Source organism: Mauremys reevesii, linkage group 1 (assembly GCF_016161935.1).
Source record: "Mauremys reevesii isolate NIE-2019 linkage group 1, ASM1616193v1, whole genome shotgun sequence".
Classification (NCBI taxonomy): domain Eukaryota; kingdom Metazoa; phylum Chordata; order Testudines; family Geoemydidae; genus Mauremys; species Mauremys reevesii.
Genome location: NC_052623.1, coordinates 154,089,376 through 154,103,336, shown reverse-complemented (window position 1 = coordinate 154,103,336; position 13,961 = coordinate 154,089,376). Strand labels below are relative to the sequence as shown.

General features: G+C 42.5%; 1 protein-coding gene across 3 annotated transcripts in view; it reads right to left on the bottom strand.

The window, feature by feature from the left end:
- The window catches only part of SYTL5 (synaptotagmin like 5), a 186,418-nt gene extending 185,516 nt beyond the window's left edge, over positions 1-902 (bottom strand). The window contains exon 1 of one of the 3 annotated variants that reach the window (XM_039546594.1): positions 578-902. The gene's annotated coding sequence lies outside the window, so the exon portion shown is untranslated. The remainder of the gene's footprint in view (positions 1-577) is intronic. The other 2 variants (XM_039546480.1, XM_039546603.1) reach the window with 2 other exon arrangements.
- Between the last annotated feature and the right edge of the window lie 13,059 nt (positions 903-13,961).

The window sequence follows — 13,961 nt, the reverse complement described above, 5'->3', positions numbered from 1 at the left end:
GGGTCATCACTCCCCAGACTTCTATGGGGCAAGGTGTACTGGAGGCTGGTGGAGGGCTCATCTTGGTTCCATACATCCTCTTAGAGGAGTGGGGAGAAAACCCCTCTGGATTCTGGTCATCACTTCTTAGAACCGTCCACAAGCCCAAAAGCCTGGTAGCAAGTCTCTCAGACTTGTCCATGACAGCTACTTTTGAATCTGCTTGAAAGCTGCATTTCAGTTTCCAATTCCTTTTGAACTTGTATTTAGGAAGTTTCATGGCTACTTCAGTGTGGCATAAAATAGTTTAACTATTCACAGTGAACCCTGAAAGCTAACTGATCAACAGGCAGGGTATTAGCATAAGCTATAAAACAAGCCTCAAACCTGCTGCTCTTGGCAAAGGACCATTAAGATGCATGCACCTGTGAGGAGGCAGGAATAATAGTAAGAAAAGTTAAGACAGGACAGTCAACTTGAGCTGATCTTTTAACCATAGAGCATTAGGGTAGCTTAGAATCCATAGCTAAGTGACTTCTTGGTGCAACATCCTATCTCCCAGCCAAACAAATGAGTCAAAACAATACAAAACTCTAACCTTAGTGGAAGCCGGTGAAAATCAACTGGTTCAATGATAGGAAACTCAGTCTTCCAATCAGCACATTTTCCTCCTCAAGGTTTTACACTGGGTACGGTAAGAATGATTTCTAAATTGCTTTACATAATTAAAAAAGAAAAAGGAACAAAAACCACTCCATTAAAAATACCTATACTATAAGCCAGCACCTAGAATAACTTCATGTGAAATGCACCCTTCCTAAGGATTTACTATTACCCAAGTAGCTGTTCTTATAGAGTTTGCTGAATTCTCCCAGCAGCCTGATTGGAGTTTGAGTCTCCAGCCCTGCTCCATTACTTGCCCATGACTACCTGTGTGAGGGGGAAGCAGGAGTTAACTCTTTGTTTGCTGGAGATCAGGGAGGCTCTATGCACCCTGTCACACACAAAAGATTTTAAATGAATGGTATAGAAATCAGACATGTTTCATTCTTCACTCTTTATATTCCCCATCAAATGCTGTCGTTTTAAGTCAGACATAAATAATATGTTTTCACTTACTATCAATTATTAATATATATTTCTATTGTAGTGGTTTCTAGAGACCCCAAACAGGTCCCCAGGGGCCCCATTTACAAGGTGTTCTGCAAACAAATGCCTTGTCCCAGGGGTCTTTAAATGTAGGATATAGATTCACTATGCAACAGAGGAGTGAAAGGACAAGGTAACATCAGAGATAGGTGTGATTACCTTTGCCATCAGTCATGATGGTCTCAGTAGTCACTAGCCTAACCAATGCCAGCCAGTAAATTTGGGGGCTTGTTTAATGTATTTTTTTATTATTATTTTTTCATTGTTGTTCCTTGACTTTAAAAAATAGACGACAAAACACAGGAATCCACCCTAGAGTTTTTAGTGATTTCATTTGTTAGTTTGCATTTGATGTACATATGATCCTGCAGATCAATGTTGTGGCATTTGTATAGGGTATGTGTTTGAACAATATTCTTTAAAAGGTGTGGATCTAAGGCAACATGCCTGCATTTTATTTATATAACTGTTGTCTCTAGAATGGTCTGTTAATGCTATGAACAAAAATAGAGTTGAATATTTGATGAATATCAATGATGGTTAATTTGAACTATAGTTTACATGATTACATATAATAAACTGTGATTTAGAAACATCAATACAACATTAAGAACAGTCTTGGAGTAGATGGAAAGGGAGGAAGACAACCTGGATAGTTTTAATTTAGATATAAGCCATATGTTCTGATCTAGGCCAGTTAGAGTTGGGGGTGGGAGATTTCAGCATCACTGAATCTGAATCTGAACTAAGACCATCTTTTCACACAATAGTTATGCCATCTTGGGCAAACTCTTATGAATTTGCCTTGTTTGTGTAGTATTTTGGGTTCATCTGAATTGGAACTGGAAAATACAAACTTTCCTGTTTTGGCTCCATCCTGAAATTTCTGGATCACCCAACAGGGCCAGATTTGGATCCCCTGAGTTGAATCCAAACCCCTCAGAAGTTTGGTTTTGAGATTCTGGGTTTGGGCCATCTCTCATTAATCACCTGATAGGTCTTTTCAATCTCTAATGTCTGTGGTTTTGCAAAGTACTTTGGTGTGTGACTACTGCAATATGAACAGCTGCATATTTTGGTGGGCATAGTGCAATATTTTCACTCGGACCATTTTATTTTCTGGGATACAGCTGTTAGAGATGTCACTTAATACTTAGCCCACTAGTGTGCTAAATACAGACCCTTTCTAAAGAGGAATATTCTGACTTCATTTGTAGATGTTTTTTGAATTTGACAATGAAGTGAACCTATTTATGGATGTTTTCCTTTAGCGGTCTTCTGACAAACCTTCATAATTGTATCCTGCCTTATTATGTGATAATATTATGTCATTTTCCTGTTCTCATCTCAGCATCATGCAACTAAAGATACTTAAAATAATATTAAAATGATCATTTAAAAAGTTTAGTTCATATAATTTTGTGTAAATGCTCAACTTCAATTAATTCAATGCAAATAAAACACATATAGGATTGGTCACAATAGAGTTATATTACTACCTACATTCTCTGAGTTTTCTTTAGGTAGTTTGTTATGAAAGACATTATTTGAAATTAGGTGTAAAAATCTCTTGTCTGATTTCCAGACAACCACACTGTGGGTTGCACAGGGAAAATTTTGTCTTTGTAATCTAGAAAGCCTCCTGGGATATTTCTTTTCTCAACCAGCAGATGGAGTCACATCTTTGGCTAATAGAAATGATGCTTTTATAGTATGAGCTAAGAGGTGAAAACATTGCCTAATCTCTACAATATTTTAGCTAGTATTTGTATCTAGATTAATGTTCACCTGAAGCTTAATGAGAAATTCAAGGTTGAAATCACATTTATGTTTCTCTTCTGGAAAGAGAATGCATGGAGCCCCTACATGAAAAAAAAATCTCTCTCTAAACATTTCCCTAGTTTGCTTCAATTGTACTGTCCTGTTTGATCACTTCTGTTAGGACCCAATCCTGCCCCCACTGAAGTCAATAGAAAAACTCCCATTGTTGTCAGAGGGCCCAGGATCTGGCTCTTATGGCAGTGAGTAGAGAGAACCAAAGAATAATAACTATTTGCATGTACTTACCACAAATAGGGCCTCGCTCAACACCAATTGAAGTCAACCCTGGGTGTTGGATTGGATCCATGGTGAGAAACAATGGGTGTCCAGTCCACCAAATTCACTTTGCATTGTTTCCTATGACACTACATGTCAACTGTGGTGTAAGGGAGAGGAGTGGGCATATCAGGGGAGGGCTGGGAGCTTGATGGGGCAGAGTGTGTGGAGCAGAGCTCTACTACACCTGATCCTCACTGGTGGAAATTACAGAGCACCCCCATCTGCTCTAATTTCCACCAGCACCAACTGACCCAGGATCCAAGGAGCTGCAAGTGGCTCCCTGCAGCCACCATTCTCCCCTCAGCCAAGTGCATCTCATACATAGTGGAAACATGGGGCATAAAACCACACTGTAAGCCAGGAGATATAGTCGGACTAGTCTGGATTATGTATGAAGAGCATATTGTTGCCACAGGAAAACATTGATCCAGCATACAAATATTATCCCAGAGTTTATACTTATCATACAGCCTTTCCCTTTAAGAGAGCCCCAGGTTTTTCTTTATTTCTGCAGTGTCATTCTTCCTGCATTTGAGCACTGCTGGACTTCAGTGAGCAGCAGAAAGAAGGGGACCATTCTTCCAGCTAGTCAAAGTGACTTTCCTGAGAATGCAGCTTGACTCTTGTGTGCTGCTTCACCATTCTTCATACGATTTGTACTGTGCCTACTAACCACTTGATATAACCCATAAGATACTTCATTGAACACTGGAGTCTTTTTTAGAGCCTACCCAGAGTCCTGGCGATTGCTGGAAGGGAATTAAACACAGCCCATGTTCAGTCACTAATTGGATTCCTAATTGTCCTGCTCACCCCCACTTGTGGAGGACAGCCTAACTGAGTGTGTCTAGAACATAGTTAAGAACAACACATCGGGTTAGAGCCACAAAGGGGACTTAGGCTCAGCATTGCAATGCCTAACTTTAGGTAGCCTGCTGCCTAGTGGCGTCCACAGCCCTGTTTCGTGCCCAGGCTCCCTATGCAATGCGGCAGAGAATTAGGTGTCTAAGAATGAGTTCCACAAAAGCCAGAAAGCTGAGTGGGGAGCCACTGAGACTAGCCAATATGGGAGATGATTTAAAGGAGAAGCAAATTCTACAATGTTGGCTCCACTATCAAAAACCACAAAGCCTAGGCTTGCTCTGGAGGCGCATCTCAAGCACTGCACCAGCTGTGGCAGCTGGAAAGCACTGGTCCAGCTCTCCACTGCTTTGCACCCTGTGCGGTCACTTACACCTGTGCAAAGTGAGTGTAAAATGCTGCCCCTCGGCACAGTAGCCTTTGACACCAACCTTGCCTGGGAGTAAATGCCCACCCAGGTTGTAAGGCAGTTGTCAGTCAGGCCTGAAAGTTCAAACCAACTGTGCTTTCTCTGCAGCCAGGATCCTTATGTAGCTTTCCTGTTGGGTTGCAGAAGACACAGCCCGTTTTTCATTGACTGACAATGGGCAGTTTATCATTGGCTGTGGGAGCAATGAAAGCCCAGTCTGATAGATTGTATCTTGAAACTAATGAAATAACTGTGGATTTAGTCTGAGCAGCTAAGCAAGGAAACATCTGTTACATCTGAAGGGGAAGTGGTTATCTCATTGGATTACATTTTACTCTTTCCATATGCTGATAAAATCAGGACCGCTTTCATCATTTTCTTGGTTTCGGCATTAGTTTCTGCTCTTTAGATGATCAACGACTATAAATGGTCCCTTTCTATTTCCTCTCTTGCTTTAGCCTAAGACATTACCCAGGGAAAGGGTTAAAGCATACAGGATGAAATTCATTCTTGTGTAGAGGGTCAGCATGCAGAAGGCTTATGTGGGACTGTCACCGGCTCCGGGTGTGGTCTTTTGAGGGGTCTCTGCTACCCCTGACTGGCCCTCCTTTGATAGTCTCCTGTTAGGCAGTTCTTGAACCCTCACCTCTAAGTCTAGAAGCATGCTTCCGTCGCTTGGCTGTGTTCAGGGAGGCTGGTGCAGGGGTGTTGCCCCTTTGCTATCACAGACCTTTCTGACTTCCTTTCCTTCTGTGTTCTCTCCCCTTTATAGCAGGCCTTGTTTTTTTTCTATTGGATGCAGCTGTGGGTGCCTGCCTCCATGACTGGCAGCTCTGGCAGCTGCGTGCTAGTGTGGTCAAGCTGCTTGCCTCCAAACAAGAGAGGTTCTCCTGTCTCCTCCCCCTCTGTCTACTCTCAGTACTGGGTTTGTAGACACCATTACATATCCTCCCCCACAAGGCTGAGACCTAGGCTTGGCTGGCGTAGGCTGCTTCCCTGGACAGAAAACCAGCATTACAATGCAAACTTCCTGCTCAGTGTTGTATCCAAAAGGTGTATGGTTGTAGTGACAGGTACCATCTCATGATCCTTGGGTTTGTCTCTTTCATCACATTTAGCCAGCGCAGGAGCATGTGATCAGGGAGTACTGCAGGTTCTCTATTGCCCATTTGGCAGCTAACCTCTTTTTTCAAGATTGGAGCTCCAATCCTTACAACAGATAACTACATCATCCAACTATGCTGCCACATATTGACTGTGCTATTGGAGTAATCAGTCCATCAAATGTTGAAAAGTGGTAGCTGCTGTGTGTAACCCAAAGGGCATGGTCTTAAAATGAAACAGGCTGAGCAGCACAGAAAGAGCTCTCTTCTCCTGGGAATCTGGTGTTAAGGGGATCTGCCAATACCTCTTTGTTAAATCCAAAGTGGTGATGTATTGTGCTACTCCCAGTCAGTCTAAGAGTTCATCCACTCGTGGCAAAGAGTAGGCATCAAATTTAGAAATTGTGTTCACTTTCCTGAAATCTATGCAAAAATATAGTGAGCCATCCAGCTTCGGGACCAGCACGATAGAGCTCCTCCAGTCATTGTGACTTATATCACCCTGAGTTCCAATATTGTCCTGATCTCTTTAGTGACAACTCCCCTCAACTTGTTGGGGATTGGTTGGAGCCCTTCCTGTATTACTTTTCCAGGTTCTGTATTAATGCAGTGTGCTAGGAACATCTTCTCCTAGTGGGAATACCTGTGGGAAAGCGGCCCATAGCTGGAGCACCTGTTTCTTTTGCTTATGATTTAAGTTCTTTCCGAGGGTTACTGAGCCTTCTCTTAGGATTTCATTACCTTGGGGTCCTAGTTCTGGTTCCTCAGGATACAAAGTGATGAAAAGGTTTTTCCTGGCTTTCCCTGGCTTCAGTAAATTTACATGGTAAACCTGTTGTTCTTTTCTCTTCCCTGGTTGTCTGATCAAGTAGTGTATGGTTGCAACTTTCTTTAAATACCCGTAAGAGCCTTGACACTTGGCCATTAACATTGACTACAAGCTTGGAAGATGCAACAGGACTCCATCACATGGTTGAAAGATGCATATAACCCTTCTGCCAGGCAATGAGGGCTGATTTCACTGTCTAGGCGTTTCTTCTAACATGACAAAACAGAACTGGCTCGAGCCACCCTCCCCTCCCCCCCAAAGTAATCTGGGAAAACCTAACACCGCCCTGAGTTCCTCTAGGAGGCAATGCTTCCCCTTTCACAAGTGCTGAATCTGTGTATTTTATTAAAATCTGTGTATTTATTATTTTATTACCTTTTATTAAAAGGGAAAGGGAACCACAACAATCATATTTGAAAAAAAATGTGACTATAAGCAAAACACCCACCTCAGAATATGCTGGGCAGTGTCCTTCACCTCCAGTTCTCACCTTGCGGTGTGAAAGTCTGGCAAACAAGTGTTCCTTTAACACTCCACTCCCCTCTCCCTCCACGGCACCCCACTCACAGTTGCTGTTCTTGGTCAGCAAAGACCCAGAGTTCAGAGGTGCGTTCACATGAGTTCACTTTCCACCCAGCCCTTGCTTACATCCTCCCCTCAGCCAAGAATTGTCATCATGGCAAATCACACTCCTTATTATACCAACTCCACTAGTTCTCCCTAAAGAGTCTGAGAAAGCCTACTATGGCTGCCACTGGTCTGTGAGCTAAATGTATCAGTTCTTCACTAATCACCCCAGGTGCATCATAAGTTAATCTCCTTACTGGCCTTATAACCCTGTCGTGCCTATTGAGAGTAGGCATTGCAGGGGTGTGGGGGAGGGACTTCTTCTTGGGCTAGGGATGGTCAGGGTTTCCTTAAGGTCCCTCGGCTACTGGCACAGGTCCCTGCATCTCTTGTTCTAGCACTGGAAGGTCCAGGGAACCAGAGACACCTTCCAACTGTATGTCCCCACGTCCAACAACCTAGTGTGTCATCACAGGTCTGTTTTTCTTCAAGGAGGTCTGGAAATTTTGGTGGGCAGACTCGTCATCTGAGGCTGGTCTTATGGGTGTCATGGGTGTGCCAGCAATGGGCCTAAATGCTTCTGCCATGAAGTTTAGGGCCAAAGAAGTGGAGCTCTCACTGAGGTCAGCCAATCAAGGCCAGAATCTGGTCTTCATTGTAGGATATACCATGGTAATGTTCTTGTCTTCAGACTCACTTTCAGATGTGCTGAGTAGGCAGGGCTGGATTACCCAATAGGCAGATTAACCAGGTGCTTAGGGCACCAGCAAAACAGGGGGTACCAAAAAAAATGAGGGTTTTTTTTTAGATTTGATATTCGATATTTCAAAAAAAGCATTGAAGTAGTCATCATGGGAAAAATCAGAACTTTGTTAGACCTCCTTACACTCCACTCCACACTCTTCCCCCGTTTTTCTGTTCTCTTTTTATTACTTATCCCCACCTAAACCAGGGGGCATCCTACTAACATAGATCAAAATAATGCAAGGAAATCAGATCCTGTCATGTACTGCAATAAATTTATGTTTTATTATTGATATATGCTTCTGAGTTATATGTACTTGATTCTTTTTCTTCTTTCTTATATATATAATATACATAAAATAGTGTACATTCTGTAATTTGTTTTTTTGTTTTAAGTTCAGATAACTGAGATAAGGGGCAGGATGAAATGTTCCTCAATTTGAAAAGCCACACTGGTGAAGAAATGGCAAATCAAGTACTGCATTATCTGTGCCAAGTTTGCAAAATAGATTTCTCAAAGTGCAGAGGTCAATCTTATGACAACGCTGCCAACATGTCAGGGCGTTATCAAGGAATGCAGAAGAAGCTTTTAGAACAGAACAGATATGCCATATTCATACTATGTGCTGTACACTCTCTCAATCTTGTTGGCCGTAGTGCTGTTGATTGTTGTCCCAGGGCAGTAAGGTTTTTCTCAACAGTCCAGTAACTTTATACATTTTCTCTGCCTCAACACACTGATGGGCAGTTCTTAAAACATATTTGGGCAATGATTGTGTGTTGAAATATCTTTCTAATACTTGCTGGGTGGCACATGCAATGGCAACAAGTGCAATTCTGGAGTCCTACTCAAAGATTGTGGATGCATTAGAAAGTATAGCTGAAGACCAATCACAAAAGGGAGAAATATACGAGAGGCAGAAAACATTACAAACAAGATGCAAGAACTAGAGTTTGTATTCATGTTGACCATGTGGAATGAAATTTTACACTTTTACCAGACAAGTCAAGCTCTCCAAGAAAAAGAATTGGATTTGAAAACATGTGCAAACCTCTGTCAATCATTAGTAGACCACTTACACACTTTGAGGAATGATTTCGAAAGATTTGAAGACATATCAAAAGATATCTTGCCTGATACTAACTACAAAGAAGCCCAGTCCCGCAAGCGAATCAGGAAAAAACAAGCAAATGATAGCAGTGCAACAGAAACAGCATTGAATCCTAGAGACAAATTTTGCGTATCTACTTACTACGCTATAATTGATACACTTGAAGCTCATACGAAGAGGAGAGGTGAAGTGTACAAAGAAGTATAAAGTAGATTTTCTTTTCTAAACGATATGGACTTATCTGATGAACAATATTCACAAGGTTCCCAAAAGCTAGTTGACTCATACCATGTTGACTTGAACATGAATCTCCGTGAAGTATGGCACACAGTTTAACGAAACAGGAAAAATGAAATTCAGTCACATTGATCTTAGTGACACAATATTGAAAGAAGGAATACATTATATATTTCCAAATGTAGAGATCATAATATGTATTTTTCTAACATTGATTATTTCTAACTGCTCCACAGAATGCTCTTTTTCTCAGCTGAAAAGAATAAAAAACCCTCAGAGAACAACAAAGTGTCAGGACAGACACGATATGGACTTATCTGATGAACAATATTCACAAGGTTCCCAAAAGCTAGTTGACTCATACCATGTTGACTTGAACATGAATCTCCGTGAAGTATGGCACACAGTTTAACGAAACAGGAAAAATGAAATTCAGTCACATTGATCTTAGTGACACAATATTGAAAGAAGGAATACATTATGTATTTCCAAATGTAGAGATCATAATATGTATTTTTCTAACATTGATTATTTCTAACTGCTCCACAGAATGCTCTTTTTCTCAGCTGAAAAGAATAAAAAACCCTCAGAGAACAACAAAGTGTCAGGACAGACTTGATTCACTTTCCCTATTGTGTATGGAAACAGACATGCTTCATCAAGTCAGCTTCAATGAACTTATCCAGAATTTTGCAATCAGAAAACCTAGAAAGAAATTATTTTAATTTCAGCATACCAATTCTCCCACAAGTAATAAGAGGTTTCTATGTATTGCTTTGGCCCCATTTCAAGTTTAATCTTGTAAACCAGCAGATCTCCCAGTTTTTCCACCACTAGGTAAGGTATTGCCTTCCATCTGTTGGCTATACTGTGTTTCCCATCAACACCCAAATTTCACAACAGAACTGCTGGAGCGCTTGCAAACACACCCTAGCATCATACCAGTGCTTGTTACTGTCAGTTCTTGTGGGTTGGAGCTGTAGCTATGCGATAAGCATCCCACAACTTTTCTCTTAATCGGGACTGCTGGTGTGTCTCATCGTTATCCCCATCCTCTGGTATGCCTAAACACAAGTCTTTGGGTAATCTTGGTTCTTGCCCAAACCTCAAGAGAGATGGGGTGATTCCTGTAGCATCATTATTTGTGGCATTGTAGGCATGCACCAAAAACACAACATGCTGTCTTCAGGTTGCCTTCTGCTCTAGACATAAAGTCCCCAGTATATTCAATAGATTTTGATTAAGTTGATCTGGCTGCAGGTCACCTTGTGGGTGATAAGGGGTTGTCCTGGACTTCTTAATTCCTGCCATCCTCACCACCTCCCTCAGAAAGTGACTCCTTGATTGGTCTGTATCCATGCTGGGAATCCATACACCGAAACAACTGAGCAATGGTGGTGGCCTTCTGGTCATATGTGGGGTATGCCTGCATATACCATGTAAAATGGCCAGACACTACTAAGATGTCCCAACATTCTAAAGACAGGAAGTCAATGCATACCAGCTCCAAGAGTTTGCTGCTGGTGATAGTCTTCAGATATGCCACTCTAGTGGGCAGTTTTCCTTTGAACACACTGAGCACATGTATCACATTTTCTGTGAATGTCCTCAGACATTCGGGGCCAATAGAACCTACTACAAATAAGTTCTAGGGTTCTCTCCATTCCCAAATGTCTAAAGTCATCATGCAGGATCCTCATGGCCAGGACTCTGTACTCTTTTGATAGCACTAGTTATGTTAGTTGATTTTGTAAAGGATCTGCAGTGATTTGGTGCAGCACTCCTGTATCTATTTTATCCAGATCAGTACTCACACTCTCTTGAGACACAATATGACTCTTGTACTTCATCAATGTTCTGTAGAGCTGGCATTTACCAGTTGAAAGATTAAATCCATAGGCTTCCAACTGGTCTAGAACTTTAGGAAGTCTTTCTTTATGTTCTTCCAAGGTTCTTCCAAACACAGTCAGGTCATCCAAATAAATTAAGACTTGCAGCAAATTCATTTCTCCAACAACTTTTTCCATAAGACATCGAAACATGTCAGGTGCTCCAAAAATTCCTTGGGGCATGCGTTCAAACTGATGAAAGCCTAACAGACAGATGAAGGCCGTCTTCTCCTTATCTTCTGCTCCCAGAGGGATCTGATAGTACTCACTTCAAAGATCCAGTGCTGAGAACAGCAAACAGTCCAAGGCATCTTGTACTCGAAACATGCTGTGCTGATCAACTACAGTGCACCTATATAGGATGTAGTAATTGTTACAGATCCAGATTTTCCCATTCTTCTTATGGACCACCACAATGGGGCAGGTGCACAGGCTGTGGGACACTGTAATGAAGCCATTTGCAATCAGCTCCTGGAGATGATGCCACCCGTCTTCCATCTCTGAGAGAACAATCTTCCTAGATAGCTCCCTGAAGGATTGTGAGTCTTGTAGTCTGATGTTGTGTTCCACTCCTTTTACTCATCCCACTCTTCCAGTGAGAATACCTTGGATCTTCCACAAAGTGTCTTCCTTGGACAATCCTTTCACTCCTCAGACAATGGTGAATCTCCAAAATCAACAACTTCACACTGGGGATCTCACAATGGTTTTGGTCTCAAAGCGGTCTGCTATCTTCTGCACGTTTCACAACACCATCACAGCTAGTTTCATTAGCAATAAATAGAATAACCTTTTCCTGGGCTTAGGCAGGTAAAGTTTTGACTCTACTGGGGACCAGCACTCAGGGAGCTCCCCTTCAGCCAGCTGCTCTGCCATTGCTAATGTTCCTTTACTGCATTTTAGGCAGGTATTCATGACAAGTACGTCTCTCTCAGTCATTGCAGGCACTACTAAGGGGGTTGTACTTGCATACCTCAATGCTCCCAGTGGTAGCTCAGACATCTTCTTTTTAGTGTTCTCATTTTTTCCATAGGCTTCAGTACAAAGCATATGGATCATCAGCGTGTTTAAATATTGCTTCCCTGCTCACTATCAGCAGTAATCAGCAAGTACTGCGATAATATGTAGCACGCACATATCCATAGTCCTTATTGAAAGACCTCACTAACTGGTTAAGCTTTCTCTCATTCTGGTCCCTACCCACCTGTTGGTAGACACAACAATGGTCACACATTCAAATAATTAAAATAACCACAGCAGTGGCTTTATTTTAATAAGTGATCATTACACTTGCACGTTCAATTCAAATTTTGCTGTATGCCTCAAAGAGTGTGAAATTGGAAATAGACAGGGCGGGAGATCCCACAGAGTAAGAATGGTGTCAGAAATTATATGGTTAATGGGCTTCTAGGTTTGGCAAAGAAAAGATGGGTCAACTGGTACTCCAGTGAATATTGGTCCTACAACAAAAAGACTCCACATTGTTCTAATTTATAGATTAGCTCTATCAATATGTTTGCCTTGTGGTTCAGTTCTTTACTGATGGAGGAATTCAGCTTCCCAGACCTAACACAGAGAACAACTGTGGAAAATTATCTACATATTTACTTAATCACTTGCAGTACAAGTACTGTGCAATCTGGATAGTATCTTATTTATTATTAACACGTAACAGTAATAATCATAATTTTGGGACACAAAGACAGCCAACAAAAGCACAATGACAGCTACTTGTGGACCAAACGGCTCTTGTTCTCCTTGAGGGATTGGCTATAGAAATTCTATTTCTCAAGGCTGGCTTGGATTAGGCATCTTCATTATTTCCTTGCCACTGGTGAGGCAGGATTCAGATCTTAGAACGCTCATTTGGACTAATCAAATGAAGACAGGTTGGTCTTTTCAGGTCTGGTCTATCACTGGTTACCAGGAGTGGAAGGGGGATAAATAGATAGAAGGATAAGGGTGACAGCCGGGGGACAACTGTTACAATTGTCATTATCTGCCCATTAGAACTTCCACACCTGCTGGCAAGGGCCTCTGGCTCACTCCATGGAGTTGTGGGCACAGGGAGCTCACACTCTCTCCCCACACACCAGCAACGAGTCTTAGCATCATCCACTCCACTAGGCACTCCAGAGGGGGCATGGTAATGGCCCCGCCTCACTTCTGTACCTAGGGATTTTCAGAAGACTAGCAGTGATGGAGGAGCAGGGAAGAAGTGGGCGAGAAAAGGGCGGGTCACTGGAGGAAGATGCATGGGGCTAACAAGGAGATATGGGCAACAGCCAGGTGGGCAGAGATCAGAGCTTGAGGGGGAGAGGCAGAAGAATACAAGCAGGAGCCACAGTAAAGTCGGAGCTGGGGGTGAGGGGAACGGGACCTGGAAGTGCTTGCTAAAGCAAGATGCCGTCCAATCCGCACTAGAGCTGAGCCAGGGCACCTTCACCCCTGTTCTGTACAACCCCTGCTAGTCCAGACCTGGACTAGTTGTGACAAATCTCATGGTAGTTTTGTCATGTGGATAGACATTAATCAAATATCTAAGCTCCTACTTCCCTCAATGCCAGGAATTATTTATGCTTTGAGGGAGAGAGGGGAATCACACGGGGGAATTTTTAACTTCTCTTTCTTGCACTCAGACTCGCTGACAGCAATTCTGGGCCCCAGAGCAGAACAGTCAATGGGTGCTCTTCCGGCATGGCCAGGGCTTCCACATGCCTGCTCGGCTGCCTTTGCTGCTGGTGGTATTGCCCCACGTGTGCCTGCGGCCCACCTGGGCAATTTAAAAGGGCCTGAGGCTCCTGGGCCCTTTTAAATTGCCTGGCCCCGTGGGCAACTGCCCCCTTTATCCACCCCCACCCCCATTGGCGGGCCTGCTTGCACTAGATTATGTTTTAATTTTTTTTCAATCTCTTAATTCTACTTCAGTCCCTAGTCATCTTTTTTTTTTAAGTATGGGGGAAAACAAAACTACCTTCTAAA